The sequence below is a fragment of the Danio rerio genome, chromosome 7, assembly GCF_049306965.1.
Source record: "Danio rerio strain Tuebingen ecotype United States chromosome 7, GRCz12tu, whole genome shotgun sequence".
NCBI lineage: Eukaryota > Metazoa > Chordata > Actinopteri > Cypriniformes > Danionidae > Danio > Danio rerio.
The window spans coordinates 6,555,736-6,568,077 of NC_133182.1; positions in this window are offsets into that span (position 1 = coordinate 6,555,736).

The following is a 12,342-nucleotide window of genomic DNA, read 5'->3' on the forward strand; positions in this document are numbered from 1 at the left end:
AAAACCATCCCATAATGTAAACAAGTTGCCATTTAATAAGAATATGTCAATAACACAATTTTGACAAAAATGTCAGATAGAACCTTATAATTCTATGGTGATGAAATGTCCATGCCTAATATCCGATGGCCAGAAAGTTGTTCATATATATATATATATATATATATATATATATATATATATATATATATATATATATATATGGGTCAATGACGTGACGCTCATTTTTTTGTGTCCATGTCTTTTAAATAAATTCAAGTAGGTTACAGTTTCAAAATAAATAAGCAAATTACTTGCATACATTCTCTATTTTTAGGACCAAGTTTAATTTTTTGGTTTTAATCCATTTAAAAAAATTTTTAGGGTATTATTGCAAGAATGTCAATGTGGTGTAACCAAAAAAAATTGGTACCAAATAGTTTACCTTGTTTAAAAAATGTAAAAACCTCAATGAAACATTGTATCGGCTAGTCTGGCATAATTTTACATTAGACATATTTAATAGTAAATAAAGGTAAATATAGCACAATTGTTTTAAATATTATAATTCATTTGGGGAATTTTGTCTGTCACCTCAAATTTCTGAAATGTCAAGATGGTGTAACCACCATTTATTGAGCCATTTTGTTAATATTGTGCACAAGAGAGTTAGACAGGAAATTGGATCACAGAGAAGAACTCTTGATAAGACTAATTGCTGCATGCAAAGGTTAGTAACTCTTTTTAAAATGTGAGATACTTTGACCTTTTTAAGGTATGGTCAGCTATTCTTAGATATGCATGTCAAATGGTAAGACCCCAGAAATGCACTGATAATTGTTCAATATTATAAAAATAAGTATTATATTTAAAAGTTAAATTTGAAATATTCCCACCAAGCCCATGTGCTTACATAGATGTTATTGATAATGCCTGTCAAATTTCATTTTAAGTTGAAATGTCAAGGGGTGTAACTGGTTACACCATTTGACTCATATAGCAGGAGTCTTTCTGTTGGGGGTCAATGTAGTCAAATATCATTAGTTCATGATGCTGATCAAAAATGCGACATAAATTAAACTACTATTTGGAACTATTTGTGTTCATTGTGTAGATTATTTATTTATTTTTGTTTGAGAAATAGGTGCTTAATCCACAACCTTACTATTAAAGCTCTGTAAACCTAGGATAAAGTTATTTTACTGCACAACATGAATGTTTTTTTTATGTTAATCCATGTTTATATTCACACAATATAATGTACACACTCTCTCATTCACACACACATTCATACACTACAGTCAATTTAGTTTTTCTAATTCACCTATACTGCAAGTCTTTAGACTGTGGGGGAAACTGGAGCTCCCAGAGGAAACCCATGTCAACTCCACACAGTAAGCCATCCTGGTCCATCTGGGACTCAAACCAGCAACCTTCTTGCTGTGAGACAACTGTGTTAACCACATTAGCCACTGTATCACCCTCCTTTGAAATGTTGTATGTATTTTTTTTTCTTCTTGAGAAAGTCTTATTTCTTTTAGTTTGGATAGAATAAAAGCAGTTTTTAAATTGTTTAAACAGTTTTTAAGGTCAATATTGTTAGCCTTCTTAAATACAGAACAAACCACAGTTACCCAATGACTTGGCCAATATATCTTACTTGCCTAATTAACCTAATTACATTTTTAAATGTCACTTTAGGCTGAATACTAATGTCTTACAAATTATCTAGTCAAATATTATGTGCTGTCATCATGGCAAAGACTACGAAAGAAATCAGTTATTAGAATTTAGTCATTCAAACTATTTTGTTTAGAAATGTGTTGACAATGATATTCTCTCTGTTAAAGAGCAATTGGGAATTTCTTTTTAAATAAAAGAAAAAATTAACATGGGAAATGAAACAAGGTTGACGAGCCTCTATAGACTGAGTGCACACAGCCTTAAGTTTTGGAGGTTTTCATACTTGATGCGCTCGCTGTTGTACTATTATTATTAACAACTGGAGGTGACTCGGAGGAACTTTAATGATGAAAAGTTGTGAAGAACAAGTCAGAAGTTGCTAAACAAATGAATTTATTTACAGTTGAAATCAGTTTTTTTTTAGTTTTTTTTTTACAGCATGTCTGATAATATTTTTTTCTTCTGGAGAAAGTCTTATTTGTTTTATTTCAGCTAGAATAAAAGCAATTTTTAAAAGCCATTTTAAGGTAAAAATTATTAGCCCTTTTAAGCTTCCACCCCCCCCCCCCCCCCCCCCCCGATAGTCTACAGAACAAACCATCGATATACAATAACTTATCTAATTACTCTAACCTGCCTAGTTAACCTAATTAAGCCTTTAAATGTTACTTTAAGCTGTATAGAAGTGTCTTGAAGAATATCTAGTCTAATATTATTAACTGTCATCATGGCAAAGAGAAAATAAATCAGTTATTAGAAACGAGTTATTAAAACTATTATGTGTTGAAGTAATGTGTTGAAAATGTGTTGAAAGAAATCTTCTCTCTTAAACCGAAATTGGGGAAAAAATAACAGGGGAGCTAATAGCTCAGGGGGACTAATAATAATTCTGCATAATTCTGACGTTAACTGTATAAAATAAATAGTTTGTGGATAAGTTGTGGATACACTCATGAAATGATTTGTTGTCAGTCAGTCGTGTATGCTTGCAAAAATTGGCCTTTAATCCCAGCACCAAGGCAACATCGAGTAAGCAACAGTTCTTGCGTACTAGTGTTTTACGTACAGTGTTTGGCAAATTGTTTCTAAATAGCTTAGAAGTAAAATAGTGGATTTTTTCTAATATCATCTACTTATTTTTATTTTACTTAAACCAACTGAAAAGAAACAGTGATGGAAAAGGTGTTAAATGTTAAACATGTTTCTTTAGTTTGTTAATATTCTATTGATGAGGGCCACACATTTAATGTAAAGGATGTTATTACTTGGTGTATTAAAGTTCAGCAACTTGGTTTCATTGTTCTAAACACATTTGTCAATGACAATCCCACCCCCCTCAGATATTGTTCCTCAACTGTCATTACAATATGAGACATGGATACACCGTTCATGCGCCATGATGATTTCTTGTTGCCAGACATTTTGGTTAACATTTAAAACAAATTAAAATCACTTCAGCTGAAATTGTTGACTATCATTCTTAATTTGAATTGATTTTAATTGTCAATTTCAAAATCTTTGGCTGTAGAAGCAACACTGTCAGGTGGTGTAACTGGTTTTTGTCAATTGGTGTAACCAGTATTTTATATATAAATATAATTATGTACATGGAAATAATGTGAAATTAAAATTAAAACACCCAGTTTAGTGTAATAAAATAGTTTTTAACATTTTTTACATAATTTGTCAAAGATTATTTAGAAATCAGATGTGTTTTTAGCATGTGTCCAGCCGAATATTGCAAAAACTCATTAAAATGTACATTTAGAGATAATGCGAATAAAATAAATGTTATTGTGGTATTTTAAAATGAAGTATTTATTTCAGTGTGTACACTTGCATATCATCTAGGAGAAGTAAATTATTTAATATTTCACAATTTTTGGCAGTTACACCATTTGACATTTTCAGTTGCATTCAGTCTTAATGTTTGTAAAAAATGGTGTAAATGTTATTTTTAATTACATAAAATCAACATGAATACAATCTGTACATTTTAAAATATCTGACGGATGCTTTTAAATCAACTTTGTAAAAGATTTTTAAATTTCCCATCTTGCCAAACCTGTTTTGTCACTGACCCATATATATATATATATATATATATATATATATTAGAAATTGTTAAAAATTTGGTATATGTTATACAGCAAGCCCAGAGATTGTTGTGTAAACTATGACTTTATTTAAAATTAACTTTAATATATGATATGAATAAAAAGTGATCATAAACAAATAATTTCTCAACTGAAATGAGTAGCGGCTTGGAACCAGAAACAGTATACATACATCACCAACACGTCACCACTTGTTTTTTTATATATAAAGAGTACTCCTAATTATAACAATGAATCTCATAATTTCAATCTTTTATTAGTTTTCAATCAAAAAATCTACTGATTATGACCATTTTAACAGGATTTCATCCTTTTGATGTAAACAGAGTTTTTTTTTTCTTTTTGGATTTTTATCTTGTGATCAAAATAAAAATTGTTATTCACAGAATCATATTTTCCTAAACAGCAGAAACAGTTTCTTTCATACACTACAAAATTATACAATCGAAAACACGTATATTAGCCCTGCTGTGGGATTGTTATTAAGTCAAGCCTAGGCTATGTTTCTTCCTGCAGCCAGCCTCACTTGGAAAGTATTTAGGAAAATGAAGAGAATTTCACTGGAGGGCTAATAATCTTGACTTCATCTGTAGTTTGATTGTTTTTGTGCTTCTCATCTTATGCATGACTAAATCAGTGATGCCGAGCAGTAAAAGCACTGGTTTGTGTACCAATAATGACTCAGTTTTAATGAGCGGTTTGTTCTGAATTCCCGCCGGCGCAGAGCTGCTCACCTCCCGCTACACTTCCACAACAACCGCGTCCTTCCGGCGCTGTTTATGAACACACACACACACAGAGAGAGAGAGGTCAGCATCAGATGGCTCATATTCTCTCCGTCAGACGCCCACAGGGTTAATGACACGACAAATATAGATGTGCTTTATTTCATCACCGGCTTACTGTATGGGTTTCCCACAGGAACTCGGTGACTATTCACGTAAGAAAGGATGCTTACAGTTTCCGTAGTTAAAAAGCTTTATAGACGATTTAATTCACTTTTCGTGTTAGGTATTTCATCTTTAAGTACTCATTCAACGTATTTTATGATGAATAACCATGTGAAACGTCGAATATAATGTACGTTACTTACCTCAGAGTACCGTTGCTGACTGTTGCCCGTTACGCTTGATGGATTCAAATGATGAGCATGCGCAAAAAACCCTTTCAATTTGAACTGCTTTAACATCAAATTAACATTAACTTAATTCAACATTATGCTGAAGGTAGCCTAAATAAGTTGAATAGTCAACTTTATTAAGTAATTAATGTTTAACTATCTGATGTACCCCCAAATAACGAACACATTTAGGCCTTATCCCAATTCTATTTTTACCCATTCCCCTTGGCCCTTAAAACTGAGTGTGCAGGGAAAGGGATTCAAAATTGACCCCTATACTGCAAAAAATGCTTTTCTTACTTAGATATTTTGTCTTGTTTCTAGTCCAAACATCTAAAAATTCTTATATCAAGAAACATTTTCTAGGCAAGCAAAATATATTGTCTTGTTTTCAGAAATAACACCCTAATATTAAGGGAGTTTTTCCTTGAAACAAGCAAAATAATCTGCCAATGGGGTAAGCCAATTAATCTTGTCTTTCCTTTTGACGTACGATTATTTTGCTTACCCCATTGGCAGATTATTTAGCTTGTTTTAAGGGAAAACTCACCTAATTTTGGCATATTATATCTTAAAACAAGGCAGTATGTTTTGCATGTCTAAAAAATTCTTCTTGATTTAAGAGTTTTTAGATATTTGGACTAGAAACAAGACAAAAAATCTAAGCAAGAAAAGCATTTTTTGCAGTGTATAAGAAATGGGACACCACTACAGCACCTGCACACGTCATCATGTCATCGCTAGGCCCACACGAATCTGCGCGGGCAGAATATAGCGAAATTTAGCTGTTTTTATTTAAGCATTTTTTTTTTTTTAAAGCATGACGGTAAAACATGAACACTGTTATGTGTCATAATAACCAGCACTCGTTCTCCATAGATCGCTGGTTCCCACACATTAACCATTAGCCTCTTTCACACATACAGACCTTTCCGGAAAATTGCCGGCAATTTTCCGGAAAGGTTGTATGTGTGAACAGGTCCTTTTTGAAAATACCGGTAAATTCGTTCTGGCTATTTTCCGGAAAGAGAAGTTGTAAGATTACCGGCAATTTGCCGGAATGCTGCGCTGTGTGAACGCAGAAGGAAGATTGCCATAATAAGCGCGTGCACGTCTAGAACGTGCTGACGTGAGACGTCTGCTTTAGCCAATCACAACAGTCAGACGCATTTACGTCCGTGCGGTTTGTGAGAATAAAAACCTTTGAATATTTTTCCAGACACATTTAGCTGCTAGAAGTTAGTCAGATCACGTTTATATGTTCTTCTTAATGCCAACTGTGTAAATAATCATCGATGAGATGCTTATGATAAGCCGTTGTTTGTTTACCTTCAAGCTTTGCGTGTGCCTGTGAAACAGCCTGTGAGCGCCTGCACACGCACATATTATGAACATCTCGACATGCGAAAGTGATCCTGCGAAAGTTGTTCACAATATTGATCATCCACAGAGTTTGTAATTTAGTCAAATGTTTACAAACACAAGCGCAGCCGTTTAAAGCTCATTTGTGGTGAATGATGTCAGAATTTACCGCTATTTTGGAATGGATGTGTGAATGCTCTTTTCCGGAAAATTTCCGTAACATCCTCGCCTGTGTGAACAGCGCTTTTTTCAATATACCGGTAAAGTCGTTCTGGAAATTTTCCAGATATTTACCGGTATCACTGTGTGAAAGGGGCTATTGACTACACTTCCGCCTTTTCCTGGACTACATATTCAGACATGCACTTCGCCCAGACACCCATGCTCACTCACCTGATTACACTCGCAGCACCTGAGGACTATCAGAGACTGATTGCATTCACTACATACGCCACACATTCACCCTTTCAGTTTTGCCGAGTCTTGTTGATCAGTAGATGACATTACAACGTGTTTTCCCTGTCTTGTTTCCCGTGTTTCGACCCAGCCTTGTTTATCCTTGTTCTCCTGTTTAGCCGCCTGCCTTACGACCTATAGCCTGTTTACTGACTACGATTCTGGACTGCCTCTACATGCCCGTTTGCACCTGTATTGATCATTGCTTGCCTGACCACGAATAAACCTGCATGTGCTTGTTTGTTGTAAAAACTCGTAATAATGACAAAAATATACTAATTTGTGGATCTCCTTAATTCTGGGTGCAGCTATGCTGCCGTTGTGGCTGGTGTATACTGGGAAATTTTCCCTTTGGTTTCGAGTGTGGTCCTAAAAAATCTCAGTTTGAAGGGGTATCTACCCCTTCCCCTCAGCCCTACGCCTTCAAGCTAAAGAGAATTGGGACACTCCGGGATAAGGGGGAGAATTGGGATTGGGCCTTAAAGTCCAAAATATGATTGAGGATTATTACCCTTTTAGGCAACGTAGTGGCGCAGTAGGTAGTGCTGTCGCCTCACAGCAAGAAGGTCGCTGGTTCGAACCTCGGCTCAGTTGGTGTTTCTGTGTGGAGTTTGCATGTTCTCCCCACATTCTCGTGGGTTTTCCTCTGGGTGCTCCGGTTTCCCCCACAGTCCAAAGACATGCGGTACAGGTGAATTGGGGAGGCTAAATTGTCCGTAGTGTATGAGTGTGTGTGTGTGTGGACGTTTCCCAGAGATGGGTTGCGGCTGGAAGGGCATTCGCTGCGTGAAAACCTGCTGGATAAGTTGGTGGTTCATTCCGCTGTGGCGACCCCGGATTAATAAAGGGACTAAGCCGATAAGAAAATGAATGAATGAATATTACCCTTTTAACCTAAATTGGTGTTGGTTTGCTATATGGAAGTTACCTACTTTCAAAAAGTAATTAACTACCCATCACATAAACATTAGGCTCAGTGGTTAGCACTGTCACCTCACAGCAAGAAGGTTGCTGGTTCAAGTCTCAGCTGGGTCAGTTGGCATTTTTGTGTGGAATTTGCATGTTCTCCCCGTGTTAGCTTAGGTTTTCCTCCGGGTGCTACAGTTTCCCCCACAATCCAAACACGTGCTATAGGTGAATTAGATAGTGTGTGTGTGTGTGTGTGTGTGAATGAGTGTGTATGGGTGTTTCCCTGTATTGTGTTGCAGCTGGAATTAAGAGCATCCACTGCTTAAAACATATGCCGGAATAGTTGGCGGTTTATTAAGCTGTGGCGACCCCTTAAAATAAGGGACTAACCTTGAAGAAATAATAATGAATGAATTAAAATTCAGTAACTTAATTACTTTTCCTGAAAAGTAATTGGGCGATGCAGTGGCGCAGTAGGTAGTGCTGTCGCCTCACAGCAAGAAGGTCGCTGGGTTGCTAGTTCGAACCTCGGCTCAGTTGGCGTTTCTGTGTGGAGTTTGCATGTTCTCCCTGCGTTCGCGTGGGTTTCCTCCGGGTGCTCCGGTTTCCCCCACAGTCCAAAGACATGCAGTACAGGTGAATTGGGTAGGCTAAATTGTCCGTTGTGTGTGTGTGAGTGGATGTTTCCCAGAGATGGGTTGCGGCTGGAAGGGCGTCCGCTGCGTAAAAACGTGCTGGATAAGTTGGCGGTTCATTCCGCTGTGGCGACCCCAGATTAATAAAGGGACTAAGCCGACAAAAAAATGAATGAATGAATGAAAAGTAATTTAATTACTTTAAACGGCTTGTTTTAAATATTTATAAACCTCAACATGTTGATGGAAATTTGATTATGTAATTATTTAAATTTGAGGCTAATTTAATTCTTTGAACAAGACCGTTTAACTTTGCTAAACTAATTTAATTCTTAAGAACTTAAACATCATGTATCAAAACATGAAATGTTTCAGAGTAATGGACATTTCATATCGCCAAGACATACATTTCGTCAATTCATTGTCTCTTAAGCATATAAAAGTAATTGTTGGATGTTTACTATGCAAAATACATTAACTTTTACGTTTAAGAGTAGGGATGTAACGGTATCAGAATTTCACGGTACGGTAATACCTCGGTATGAATGTCACGGTACGGTATTTATTGAATCATTTACAGGAAAAAACAAAACTTATGAAAATACTCCAAAAAAGTGCCAAAAGTGTCAATGACATACAAATTAGTCATCTATCTGTAAGCTTTGAAACAGGAACTTCAATTTTAATAACAAAAAAATATTAAGCCATGTAAAAAAATAAAGTTTCAATTTAGTATTGTTGAAAACTCATCACATTCAACATTTAATCACTCACTCATTCACTTAGATAGAGATGGGTTTAAAGGAAAATTATCATATAAATATAATCTGGTAAAAGCTGGTATCTCTGGTTATTTACAATGTCCCCTGCAACAGAAAAAAACCCCTCTCATTTGGGACTGAGGTTTCTGGGACAGAGATATGACTTGGCTCAGGTTGACAGCAGTGGGTAACGTTGTGCATTGTCTTTCCCCCACTTGAGAGGACAAACCATGAGTGAGATAGAGATCTCATGTCTGCATCAATCTGAACAGTGTGCTGTGTTTCTGCAGTCCCCATGACTGTTATTAGTCGTATTCCCCAACTTGCAGGCACGTGCACACATAGGGCTCAACCTGTGCAGTGCACATGCCCTTTTTAGTCTTAGATTGAAAGTTCCCTTCCAAAATGATCAAGAGTGCCCCCGCGACGCGACACACCCTCCGTCCCCGCTTTACAGTACGCGCACGACAACACAGCTGATAAGAACTCGCGCGACAACACCACTATTCAGTACGCGCGCGACAACACAGCTGATAAGAACTCGCGCGACAACACCGCTATTCAGTACGCGCGCGACAACACAGCTGATAAGAACTCGCGCGACAACACCGCTATTCAGTACGCGCGCGACAACACAGCTGATAAGAACTCGCGCGACAACACCGCTATTCAGTACGCGCGCGACAACACAGCTGATAAGAACTCGCGCGACAACACCGCTATTCAGTACGCGCGCGGCGACAACACCCGCTTTAGGGTTTTCCAGCTCTTTTTAATCCCCGTTTCTAGCAGCACACTCCATTTCCGCATTACTGGATCTGTAGCAACAACAGACCGCAAGGGATTATGGCCAAGCCTGGGCTGATGGGAATTGTAGTTTCCGGGACCTCCCGTTCGCTTCATTCGTCTAAGCAAATTTTCTCAGAAGACCTATAGTTTTACCGAGTCATGCGACTTCGGTAATATCGAAAAAAATTTATATTGCGGTATGACGGTATTTACAATACCGTTACATCCCTATTTAAGAGTCATTCATTCATTATTTTTGGCTTAATCCCTTTTAATAATTTGGGGTCGCCACAGCGGAATGAACTGCCAACTTATCCAGCATATGTTTTACGCAGCGGATGCCCTTGCAGCAGCAACCCATCTCTGGGAAACACCCATACACGCTCATTCACACACATACACTACGGACAATTTAGCCTACCCAATTCACCTGTACCACATGTTTTTTGGACTGTGGGGAAAACCAGAGTACCCAGAGGAAACCCACACAAACGCGGGGAGAACATGTAAACTCCACACAGAAATGCCAACTGACCCAGCCGAGGCTCGAACCAGCGACCTTCTTGCTGTGAGGCGACAGCACTACCTACAGAGTCAATCTGCTAAATTAATGTCATCACAGAAGCAGATTTGGATTAAAGATTACCAAAACAGTTTCATTTTACAGTGGATTAACTTGCACAGATTTACTGTTCACCTCAAGACTAATAATGAGTAAACTTTACATTAATTCAAACAGACTTTAATGAAACCAAAGAAGGCATAAAATTACCAGTAGAGCTCCAAAGGATCATCACAGTTAGTAAATCCAACATCATTTCCTTTATAACCACATTCGATGACGATTTCTGTAGTATTTGTTTTCATCAGGAAAGGCACACAGGAAGGCACGTCACTGTCTTTATAATCACAGCGGATTGTTATGACGTGTCTAATTGACCTTCTCATCCCGATGATGTGCATGAGTGTATTATAGGACAGCAGAGGATCACTGTCATATCTGATTCATTATAATGTGACTGACATGACGTGATCACATGACCAACACAATGCATGAGCGCAGATGAAGGATTGTTTGGGCTCCAATTGCGGCTGCGATGTTTCATATGCATCCATCCATGCTTAATTATGCATGTAATTACAGCAGTCACAGTATTTAAGGCTTTGAACAACTTTTGATTATGCTTTTAGTTATAATAAACCGTTTGACATCAATACTGATTTATATATATATATATATGCACCATAGAGTAACTTAATTATAAATTAATATTAAAATTATTATTTTTGGTGTTTTAAAGGGTCACGAAACACCAAACCACATGTTTTGAGCTGTTGACAGTCGTATATGTGTCCCACACTGCTAAAATCTCACTAAAAAGTGAAAATTGGTTATTTTTGCGTTATTTCAAGCAAATTCGTTCTTCCGGTTTGAAACGAATTTTTGAAGCTGCGTCACGGTCATGAAATCTTAACGTTTATTCCATCGTGTAGACTGGACGTCTGTACCTGGGAGTGCCGTATCTGCTTGTTAAGTGGTGACGTGTTTGTGACGTATGTATACTGTTTCCGGGTCCAAGCCGCCATTCATTTGAGTGGAGAAATCATTCGTTTATGATCACGTTTTATTCCTATCACACATTTAATTTCATTTAATTTTACACAAAGCCATAGTGTACACAACAATCTCTGGGCTTGCTGCATAACAAATACCAAAATTTTAACAATTTATAAAACAATGAATCACTTTCTGGCCATCGGATATTGGGCATGGACATATATATTGTGATCGTGACTTTCGAAAGTATTAAATCGCTTTGTAAACGTTTATTATTACCACTTCATGAGTCTCCCCATTCAGTTGAATAGAGCCCTTGGACTCGGAAGCCGCTCCGCGTGACGTCACACTTAACAAGCGGATTATGTCTCTGAGTGTGCTGCATTGATTTATGAGTAAGACTTGGTTCAACCAATCAGCGCACTCAATTGTGTATGCGGTACAACTTCATTAATATGCATGATTGCTTCAAAGACTGTTTTTACCTGTTACAGTGTTCAGACGGCAGAGAGACGCCACGTTGTGTTGCCAAGCGGGACAACATAAATTGTTTGGCGATACGGGTCGTCAGTGTTGCTTTTATAATGTGCTGCAGTGAAGGTTTTGTTTTCATGTTCCCTCTATGAGAGCGCAGCTGGACTCACGTGTGGATTACAGTGCACGCAAAGGAACATTGTTTACCCGAGAGCTTTTCTCATCTGGAAATGGTGAAATTGCCGGTCGTCTCCATTTAATAAAGACGCGGATCCAGTTGGTGTTGATTGTTCTGTCTCTACAGATTTGGTAAGTGTGTGATCAGTGCTCTTTGTTTGTTAATTCAGAGGCAACGTTATTTCGTATCGTCAGCATTACTCTTTCAGTGTTTAAAGATGGACCGTATAGTCAAATGATTATTAAGTTAATAAAGTTTACCGTACGTTAACATCACTACAATATTATGCTCTGAAAGATCTGCTGTAAATGCTGCTCTCCC